This window comes from Mustela nigripes, chromosome 12 (assembly GCF_022355385.1).
Source record: "Mustela nigripes isolate SB6536 chromosome 12, MUSNIG.SB6536, whole genome shotgun sequence".
In the NCBI taxonomy this organism is placed as follows: domain Eukaryota; kingdom Metazoa; phylum Chordata; class Mammalia; order Carnivora; family Mustelidae; genus Mustela; species Mustela nigripes.
The window spans coordinates 85,133,016-85,144,464 of record NC_081568.1 but is presented as its reverse complement, the minus strand read 5'-3'; the positions used below and the strand labels follow the sequence as shown (position 1 = coordinate 85,144,464).

General features: G+C 39.3%; 1 long non-coding RNA gene across 2 annotated transcripts in view; it reads left to right on the top strand.

Moving 5' to 3' along the window:
- Positions 1-672: 672 nt before the first annotated feature.
- Positions 673-11,449, top strand: part of LOC132027915 (uncharacterized) — a 36,213-nt gene continuing 25,436 nt past the window's right edge. For both annotated transcript variants that reach the window (XR_009407246.1, XR_009407247.1), the window contains exons 1-2: positions 673-824; positions 2,456-2,587. This is a non-coding gene — a long non-coding RNA (uncharacterized LOC132027915). The remainder of the gene's footprint in view (positions 825-2,455; positions 2,588-11,449) is intronic.

Genomic DNA, 11,449 nt, shown 5'->3' with positions numbered 1-11,449 from the left:
CAATGGGGTGCAAAGGAACTCTTCCCCCAAAGAAGAGGGAAAGCACACATATGGCTCTTGTGGGAATTGTGCTGAGTCAGAAATAGATTTTTTTCTCTTGAGGTTCCATATTCTCCAGAATACATTAACGTCAGTTTGAGAAGCACAGACATATGTCATATGGTATCTCTGATGGCCTCAAATCTGAAGACCCATAAAGATTTCTGTGGTGAAACACTCTTTGTTTTCTGGTGGGACATTTTGATGGATGGCAAAAGCATCAGGAATTTGTGGGAGAAAGAGTTAAAAACCCTTTTTAGGAAAAAAAATTAAACTCTGTTGGGTTTTGGGAAGAGAGAAAAGGATGAAAAGAGTAAAGTGAGAGAGAAATGTCGGCATGAACCTGGGCATCACATTAAAATATCCCCTATAGTGAAAAGACCAAAGAATCCCTAAAATTAGAAGATGTAACATTAAAGTTGAAATTTTTTGTGTTTCTGTGGTATAGATCCTATGACAATGAAAAATTAGGTGTTCTACAAAATACCATTTTCTTCCTGGGCACAAAACTAGACTACATTTCCCAGCCTCTTTTGCAGTTAGGTACAGTCATGTGACTAGTTCTAGCCAGTGGAATGTTGGCAGGAGTGATGCCACCTCCAGGCCTGGCTTACACAACTACCACCTTATGCTCCACACTCTTCCCTCTCCTGCAGGCTGGCTGCAGAAGATCGGGTAGAGGGCTCCATGACCCCAGCAGATGTTAGAGCCACCAGATGAATGAAACCTCTGTGAAGGACTGTAAGGATCAGACTCCTTGCCATCTCCATGGGACTATGATATGAGTAAGAGACTATCCTTTCGCTATTGTTAAGTTTATGCAGTAGAGACTTGTTATAGCAGTTGACTTATCCTGACAAGTGCAGACTTCATCCCCTACCCCCTCAGATCTTCAGAATACATTCAAATGCCCTGAGAGAGTGAGAGTTCTGTGGCAGTCATAAAGGAGGCTGAGTTTCACATGAGGGTTAGCATGGCATGGAACAGAAACCGCATTTACAGGAAGCAGTATATTCCATAATGGAAACCCATTGCAAAAGCAGGTGTTTGAGGCCAGAGGTGACCGTGAAAGCATAGACTCCCTGTGAATTTGCAGAAGTGCTGGAATGGGCTTTTAGTTCCACAGAGCATGGAATGAGGCAGGCTTTAGGAAACTTACCAAGATCTGAAGGGAATAACATGTGGATTATGTTGTTATTTTTTTGCGGTACAGGGTACTAGGAGTGAAAAAAGTTTTTGAATCACATGTCAAGGATGAAAACTGGGTGGATGGATGGAAACTGGATGGATGCTTCTGACCACAAAATCCTGAAATAATACTTAAATCACTTGGATGCTTACAGAATCATTTTACCTAGTGAAATCCCTGATAGCTGAGTGGGGTCTGTTTAACTGGCTGTGAAACAGCTCCCAGCCTAAATTAGAAACTCCCCATTTTTGTCTCGCATTGTATGCTGTGGTTTTCCCTTAAGACATTAATTGGGTATTTATTATGGCATTAACTTTTTCAGTGTGTCTCCCCTGCTAGACTCTAAGCTGCATGAGGACAAGAACTGTGTCTCTTTCGTCCCCCAATATATACCTGGTACCTGGCATAGAGCCTGGCAAACATTCATGAATATTTGTTGCAACAAAACAAAATCTGTACCTGTGAGATCCTCAGACAAGCACCTGTTAGCCTCCGAGAATTCACCTTCTAACTTAGGTTGAAAATCAGATATTTTTTAGCTATTTGATAATTTGAAAATGTATTATTATCTTTATGTAAAGAAAAAATGGCATTTATCAAAGATGAATATGATAAGCGTTCTCATGTGAATTTTGTAACAGTGATAGCTATGTAGGTTGTTATTATTATTATTGATAATATCTGCTTCTCCCTAGAAAATATGTGAATCCGTTTCCCATGGTTATAGTCTAGTCTGAGTTTCAAACTTAGAATGTCTCTTTCCCTTCAATCCTGGCAGCACATTATTAAGTAAATAGCCTTTCTGGCTGAACCTCAGCTGACCTGCCTACTGGAACCTTTCTTATCAGAGTTCCAGGAATGATCACTTTTGTTTTTTAAGAATAAGATACTGAAAGAGCATAGTGATATCCTTTTTTTTTTCCCCCTGATGGCTTTGTATAAGTCTGGCAGTTCTTCCTCAAGTAGTACAGCTTAAACTCATAATTGTGTTTTTCCTCATCATTTCCCCCCTTCCCCTAGCCACTGGACTCCAATGTCCAAACTCCTACCTTCGTACCTTTGTAGAAGGTTTTAATCATTTTTGCGAAAGTTTATGTTCAATATACACTTACCCCTTTTCCTTTGTTTGCTTATAAGCTTTTGGGGCAGATTTCAGCAAATACCTACCAATTTTCTTTATTCCTTCATTCTGACATTAAGTCCCCAGGGTAATTATTGTTTTTTTAGAATAGGAGAAAACAATGAAGAAGAGTATCTTAGTTTCTGACACAAAGAAGAAGATGCAGATCTGTGGTTGGAATGCTTGGGATTTAATTCCGAGGTGACACTTGATCAAATGTTCAGCACAGTTAGCCCTCGGTAAGTAGTAGCTTCTTGTTAACTTGATGACTTTCCAGAGCCTAATAATAAGGAAGATTATAAAGACATTTCTAAGCTCAAAGGGAAAAAATGCCGTAACCTATAATTCGTATCACTGTGGGTCAGAGAAATGGGACATCTTGCTCTGGATCTACAGTCTAATAAACTTAAGCAAGCTCAGAATATCTTACTGAGTTGGTGAAGTTCACAGTGAAGCTGAACAGAAGTGAACTTTTGATGACTTTAAACATTGGTAGAGTCTCCAAATGTCATTTACTGCCAGTAGTGGCACTGTGCAATCCTGGAGCCCCCAGCAACATGTGGCAATTTTAATTCATTAAAACTAACTGAAATTTGGGGTGCTTTGTTGGTAATCATAAGAGCATGAGACTCTCTCTTGATGTCAGAGTCATGAGTTTGAGCCCCACATTGGGTATAGAAATAAATAAATAAACTTAAAAAAAACATAAATGAAACTTAAAATACAATTCCTTACATTTTAAGTACTTGGTAGCCATGTGTGCTATTGGCTTCCCTGTTGGATAGCACAGACCCAGAACATTCTCATCATCTCAGAAAGTTCTACTGGACAGTGATGCTGTCTAGGAACAAGTAAGTTAGAAAATTGTGCTAATGCTTAAAGTACATAAACTTATATGTAGCCCACAGTATCAGTATTTTACAAATGTTTAATTAGTATGTACACTTTTGTTTTGTTTAGTGTGCACACTTTTCAGCCCTTGAAGAAAAATGTGTTGAACTGTCCCTGTGCTAGCCACTGAATATTTATTTATTTATTTATTTATTTATTTTTTTTTTTTAAAGATTTTATTTATTTATTTGACAGAGAGAGATCACAAGTAGGCAGAGACACAGGCAGAGAGAGAGAGAGGAGGAAGCAGGCTCCCTGCTGAGCAGAGAGCCTGATGCGGGACTCGATCCCAGGACCCTGAGATCATGACCTGAGCCGAAGGCAGCGGCTTAACCCACTGAGCCACCCAGGCTCCCTAGCCACTGAATATTTAAAGTGGGCTTTGTGGTTGAAAGACTATGGCTGGTTTCACTTGCTGGGGAATCAAGTGCAGAAAGATGAAAATCAAAAGATTAACTCTTATCTTCTTGCAAGTGATAAAAAGAACTAGTCATCCTAGTTAGGGTTTTAGAGGCTGAGTAGGTATTTAGGGTTTGGGAGCTAGTCACTACTACATGAGCAACATCGCTAGCAAATATTTACCTCACAGTGAACAAACTGGAGCCATTAACCACCCTTTCTCAGTGTTCTGTGCGTAGAAATGAATGAGGCTGATAAGCAAGTATTTGTTGAGCTCTTTTTGTGTGCCTAGCTATATGAAGATACTAAGAAATTTTTAAAACACTTGCAACTGTATGTCTTGCATGAATAGACTTTCATCCAAATTTCAATAATTAGAAAAATTGTGTTCAGCCTATTCTGCTCATTAAGATTTAAAATAACAGTAATAGCCCCTAACATTGTTCAGTACTCATTATGTGCACCATGGTCGGTACTTTACACACATCCATTTAACCCTGGAGACAACCCTGTAAGGTATTTTTATCCTTTAATAAATAAGGCAGCAGCATTCAGAGGCATTGTCTTGTCTTCTGAGATCACACAGCTGGTCAGAGGCAAGTTGGCACTTGAGCCCAGATTTGTTCAACTCGGGAACCTGGTCCTTTAGCTGCTCCTGCATGTTATCCTTCCTATCCTTAAAGGCAGAAATGCTTCTAGCTAATTATCAGTTGATCAGAAAAGTAAACCAGCCCTTCCTTCCATGCAGTTTGCTTCTTGGGATTGCTTTATGTTACAGACTTACTATCTCAATTGAGCTTCTCAAAGGCTCATGTCCTCTGACCAAGCTGAGAATATACTCCCATATAGACTGTCTACTTTGGTGCATATACAATATGTGTAGGAATAATGAAAACAGTGTTGCCAGACTTAGAAAGAAGAAAAGATTCCCAGTCACATTTGGCTTTCAGATAAACAACAAATAGTTTTTTAGGATAAATAAATCTCATGCGGTATTTGTGTTTTTTCCAGCAACCCTAATTAAAGATAGATAGATAGATAGATAGATATAGACAGATAGATATAGACACAGAGAGAGATTCTACACTAAAGGAGTGAGTCACCCTATCATGTAATTTATAATAAATTTTAACAAGAACATGCCAAATTAAAGATGGCCACAAATGCTTTGCTTTTCCTCCCATTGAGAAGACCACTTTATTCCCCTCCTTTTGAATCTATGCTGGCCTCAGTGACTCCCTTGACAAATAGAATGTGGCAAACGTTACATTCTGTGATTTCTGAAGCTAGGTCACAAGAAGCCTTGCAGCTGCCAGCTGGGTCCTTTTTTTTTTTTTTTTTTTTTTTGGTCACTGTTCCAAGATTTATTGTTTATGCACCACACCCAGTGCTCCATGCAATACTTGCCCTCCTTAGTACCCACCACCAGGCTCACTCATCCCCCTACCTGCCTCCCCTCCAAAACCCTCAGTTTGTTTCTCAGAGTCCACAATTTCTTATGGTTCTTTCCCCCCTCCAATTTACCCCAATTCACTTCTCCTCTCCATCTCCTAATGTCTTCCATGTTATTCCTTATGCTCCACAAGTAAGTGAAACCATATGATAATTGACTTTCTTTGCTTGACTTATTTCCCTCAGCAGAATCCCCTCCAGTCCCAACCATGTTGATACAAAAGTTGGGTATTCATCCCTTCTGGTGGCTGCATAATATTCCATTGTATATATGGACCATATCTTCTTTATCCATTCATCTGTTGAAGAGCATCTTGATTCTTTCCATAGTTTGGCTATTGTGGCCATTGCTGCTATGAACATTGGGGTACATATGGCCCTTCTTTTCACCACATCTGTATCTTTGGGGTAAATACCCAGTAGTGCAGTTGTAGGGTTATAGGGTAGCTCTATTTTTAATTTTTTGAGGAATCTCCACACTGTTCTTCAAAGTGGCTGCACCAACTTGCATTCCCACCAACAGTGTAAGAGGGTTCACCTTTCTCCACATACTCTCCAACACTTGTTGTTCACTGTCATGTTGATCGTGGCCATTGTAACTGGTGTGAGGTGGTATCTCAATGTGGTTTTTGATTTGAATCTTCCTAATGGCTAATGATGATGAACATTTTTTCATGTGTCTCTTAGCCATTTGTATGTCTTCTTTGGAGAAGTGTCTGTCATGTCTTTTGCCCATTTTTTGACATGATTATCTGTTTTTTGGGTGTTGAGTTTGAGGAGTTTTTTATAGATCTTGGATATCAGCCCTTTGTCTAGAGTGTCATTTGTGAATATCTTCTCCCATTCCATGGGTTGCCTCTTTGATTTGTTTGGCTGTTTTCTTTGCTGTTCAGAAGCTTTTGATCTTGATGAAGTCCCAAAAGTTTGCTTTTGTTTTCTTTGCCTTTGGAGACATATCTTGAAAGAAGTTGCTGTGGACAATGTTGAAGAGGTTACTGCCTATGTTCTCCTCTAGGATTTTGACAGATTCCTGCCTCACGTTGAGGTCTTTAACCTATTTCGAGTTTATCTTTCTGTATGTTGTGAGAGAATGGTCGAGTTTCTTCTTCTGTACATAGCTGTCCAATTTTCCCAGCACCATTTATTAAAAATACTGTCTTTTTTTCCATTGGATATTTTGCCTGATTTCAAGCTTTATTACAAAGCTGTGATCACCAAGACAGCAGGGTACTGGCACAAAAACAGACATATAGACCAGTGGAACAGAGTAGAGAGCCCAGATATGGACCCTTGACTATATGGCCAAATAATCACCTGGGTTCCTTTGAATGCTCTGTCTAGAAACCCTGAGCCACCGAGTAAGAAATCCAACCATCCTGCACCTTCCATGCTAGAGAGGACACATGTGTATTCCCTGGCTGGCAGTCCCTGCTGAGCCCAGACTTCTAGTCAACCCTGTTAAGACACCAGACATGTAAGCAAAGGCATCCTAGGCCCTCTAGACCAGCTTACCCAAGAGGTGAATAGCACCAAGTGCCTCAGTTGATACCACATAAAGTAGAAAAAACAACTGGTCAAGTCCTGCCCAAATTCCTAGCCACAAGATCATGAACTATAGTAAAAGGGAATTGTTTTAAGCCACTAAATTTTGGGGTCCTTTGTGATATAGCAATAAGTAACCAGAACAGAAGAAAACAAAACTATTTTATTAGTTAATGTTTTAATAATTAAGTGTACATAATGCTACAAGTAGGGTGTTCTTTCACATTAATAAGTGTGATCTCATTTAAATCAATGCCAAGACCATTCTTAATGGTGAAGCAAAAGAGATCTATCCATTACTATCATAAATGAAAGAATGATTACTCCCCAAATTACCATGTAGGTTTTCTAGAATTTTAGGCATATCTCAGTGAGAAGCAACTTTGGAGTCATTTACTTGTTTGGGGTTCTGATTCCTCTGGTGGCCCAGCCTGATATCCTCTTCACTCACCTTTTGCCCCATCCACTGCTGAGCAGTCTGTTTGCAGGTGAAACCTGAGATCACCTGCTTCAGCTGCTCCTCACCACTCTAGCTCTTCTGCTCTGGACCTGTGCACACAGCACAATGCCTGCAGCAGGCTGCTCGGCTTGGTACTGAGGACATGAAGTCTTGGCCATGAAACCTATGCTGTGGCACAGGGCCTGTGCTCAGAATGCCCCAGGCTTGGTGTAGGCTCATGTATCACTACCTTGAATTTTTTAATACGTTTCCAACAAGGATTTGTAATTTTATTTGATCCTGGGCCTCACAAATTACGTATCTGGTCCTGCACCGTACACCCATGGAAAGTAATCCCTTGACTAGAGCTGCAAATCAGATCTGGTGGGTAGACACCCCTTTCTCTGTCCCTTGAATGGACAGTTCTGAGATTTGTTCTCCATAGTTGCATAGAAGATGTCCATCACCATGATCCCTAGTCTTGAATGGTCCCCTACAGTGGCCACATGAGAACAGTCATTTGTATCAGTGGCATTCCTCCTTCCCTGGGATCATTTCCCAAAATGCATGCAAGCCGGGGGAGCAGACTCCATTTTCTAGGAAGAAATCACGTTGTTCATGTCCCTTCCATGCCACCATCCTAGATACCAGGGCTTCAAACAGAAGCACAAAATGTCCTGACATCTTAGAGTTTACATTCCAGGTGGCAAACACACAGAAGATAAGTAAAGGATAAACAAAATTAATGTAGATTGTTGTGCCATGAAGAGCACAAATAAGATGCTGTGGCTAGGGCAGGGTAGGGATTTACGTATTGGATATGAGGCCTGAATAATGAGGAAGTGAATACATGCCAAGGACTGGAGCAAGAAAGTTAGGCAAAAGGAGTAGAAAGTCCAAAGGACTTGAAGTGAAATGCTCGTGGTATGTTCTACGGACAGAAAAAAGGCAGAGTGATGGGAGCCCAGAGAGCAAAGGAAAGAGAGGTGGTACAAGATATTGGAGTTAGGAAGGGACCAAGCACATGGGACCATGTTAAGGAGTGTATGTTTTATTTTAAGTAGTACGGAGAGCCACTGAAAGGTTTTTAATAAAGGAGTGCATTCTGATTTTGGTTTTTAAACTATTAGCCTGTGAGGAGAATGGATTGGCAGGGAGCCATTTAAAAAGCTGTTGTAGGAATCAAAGTGGGTGTTGCTGGTAGCTCCAAGGAAGGCAGGAGCAGGGAAGATGGAGGGGAGGGAGGAACTACATCAAGGAAGATGCACTAAGGGCCCTAGCACATGATTCAGGATCCTACCTTTTGACCAAAGACCAATAAGTTCTTACAGGAACAAGAAGCATGTTAGCAACTTCTCTCCTCATTGCAGAGGCTTTGGCCACTGCCTTGTCCTCAGGGAGGGAGGAGGGAGAGAAGGAGCAGGACTCAGGCAGAGGGAAAGGGAACAAGGAAGGTTGCAGATTACTGACCACAGTCCATCTGGAACCACTCAGGACCAAAGAAACTGCTACCCAGAGGCCTTCTATGCTGTTCTCAGAAAAGCACCATCTCTCTCTGTGCTCCCCTCCCCTCCCCCACTCTGGTTATTGTCAGAGTGGAGGGAACAAGGAAGGACAGATTGCTTTAGACATTGTGTCTTACACATATTTTCAGCAAGTGACAATATCCATAAAATAGAAATAGGAGATTAGTTTATTTGAAAAAAATTTATATTATTTCCAGATGATCTGATTATGTACCCAACTAACTCAAACAGAAACCATAAACCTTCTGCAATTCCTAAGAAACTTCTTCAGAGCTATCGAATACAAAGTATCCAGAAATCTGTCTATGCCCCATTTACCAGCAACAAGTTGGAGCATATGGAGGAAGAAACAAGTCCATTTATAATACAAAAATATTAAAAGCTATAGAAATAATCCTAGCAAGAAACATATAGGCCTATGTGAAAACAATCACAAAAACAAAAACAGCAAGCCTGTAAAATTTTTAAAATAAAATCGTAATCAATGAAGAAATATTCCATGTTCCTGAAACAGAAATTAAATGATAGGTTTAATAAAAATTTAATTAAAAGAGTTTTTATGTGTGGGGACATGATAACATGATATTAAACTAAAAGAATAAGCATTCAGAAACTTCTAAAAAAATGGAAAGAGAAGAGCTATCAGGTATTAAAAACTAGAATAATTAAAACACTCAGGTTGATGCAAAAAATGGAATATTTAGTGAATCTCAAAACAGACCTTAGAACATGTAAAAACTCAGTTTATGAATGATAAGTTATGTGTTATAAACCAATGTGGGAGGAGGGCTGGATTTCTAACCATAAAAGCAATAGAAGAAATGTCAGAGAAAAATACTGTATTTGACTACATGGAAGTTTAAGCATTTAGATCATGAAAAAAAGTCATAGACAAACATTAAAAGCCACTTACAAACAGGGAATAAGATTTGCAGTATAGATGACATGCACGAGGTTAATATCCTTAATACACAAAGGACTCTAACAAATCTCTAACAAGAAAACACAAACAAGTAGGAATAGACAATTCATATACACACATACAAATTGGCCAATAAGCATAAAGAACTTTATCATCATCGGTAATCAAAGAATATAATTTAATGCAACAATGAAATAGTTTTTCACATATCAAATTGGAACATAATTTTTTTAAGATTTTTTAAAAATTTATTTGACAGAGAGGAAGATCACAAGTAGGCAGAGAGGCAGGCAGAGAGAGAGAAGGGGAAGCAGGCTCCCCGCTGAGCAGAGAGCCTGATGTGGGGCTCAATCCCAGGACCCTGAGATCATGACCTGAGCCAAAGGCAGAGGCTTAACCCACTGAACCACCCCAGTGCCCCAAAGTGGAAGATAATTTTATTTATGATAATAGACCAGCATTTATTGAGTACTTACTATATGACAGGCACTCCTATGTTTACTTGTAATATATCATTTAATTCTACAAAATAAGTACTACTGCTATCCCCACTTACTGGAAGAAAAACCAAGTCACAGAGCAGCTAAGCAAGTTTTCTCAGTCCACACAGCTAGGAAGTGGTCCATTTGGGGTTCAGTTCTAAATAGTTTGATTTGGGAGCCTATATTCCAGTGAGAAACGATTAGGCAAAAATCACTCTTGAGTAGATGTGTGGAAGAGGCACTCTTGACACCACCAGTGGTGGAACGAACTGGTAACTCTTTGAAAAGTGATTTGACTCCAAATATCAAAAATCTTTAAAAGTTTTGTGGTCTTTGGTCCAGTAACTCCACTTCCGTGATTCAATTCTAGGAATATTAGAGATAGGAATAGAGAATCATGTTAAGAATATTTGTTACAGAATTCTTCCCCCCGCCCCCAAACCCTTTACTATGGAATATTTATAAAACTGAAAAATTGGAAGCAAACCCAAGTGTCCAAGAGCAGAAAATCATTTAAATAAGTGGCATGGAGTCCTGGGTGTTATACGCAAACAATGAATTGTGGAACACTACATCAAAAACTAATGATGTACTACTGTATGGTGACTAACATGACATAAGAAAAAATAATAGGTAAATAAATAAGGTAAGTAAGTAAATGGTAGTACATCCATAAAATATGGATAAATAAATAAGTGTGTGTGTATAATCTTTTAAAATTCCAAATGACATGGGAAAATGGAGTAAAATAGAATGTTAAATGAAAAAAGTAAGGTATAAAATATTGTATATATAGTATGGTCTGAGTATTCTAAATGTAGGACAGACAGACTTGAGGAAACACATCAAGATGTTCACAGTGATTATCTCAGAGAGGTGAGATTACAGGTAAACTTGATTTTCTCTTTATACTTTTCTGCACCTTATAAATTTTCCACAAGGATATCTGTAGAACTTTTTCTTGTAACCAGGAAAAAGCCAGTGGACATTAAACGATGTTTTAACAAAATTATTTGGAAAATTATTTTGCGTACTTTTATTCCTTTCAGGAGATAAACTGGATACTGGTTGAGACCTTGTCTGGTCAAACCTAAGAGCATCAGCTGTTGCCCTTGATCGTTTCTGTCAAAGGCAGAGCTGCAGAAGGAAAAGGACCACAACTCCACTTCTGGAAGTTAAAGTGAGGGCCTGGAACTACTGGATTGCCCAAGCTTTGAACAAGGGATGCCCACACTTAGAGGCCTATTGAGACAAAACAAAATAGATTTATTTCCTAAGTGCAGCCAAGGTCCAAATAAGATAGATTCATACTCTAGCTGTTTTCTTTTTTACTCAAACTTCAGAGGAATTGAAGCCAGAAGACATGAATTCAACCCTTCTTTTATCAGCTGTATGACTTTGGGCCAAGCATTTCATTAGGCTCTCTGAATCTTAAAATTGTCACTTCT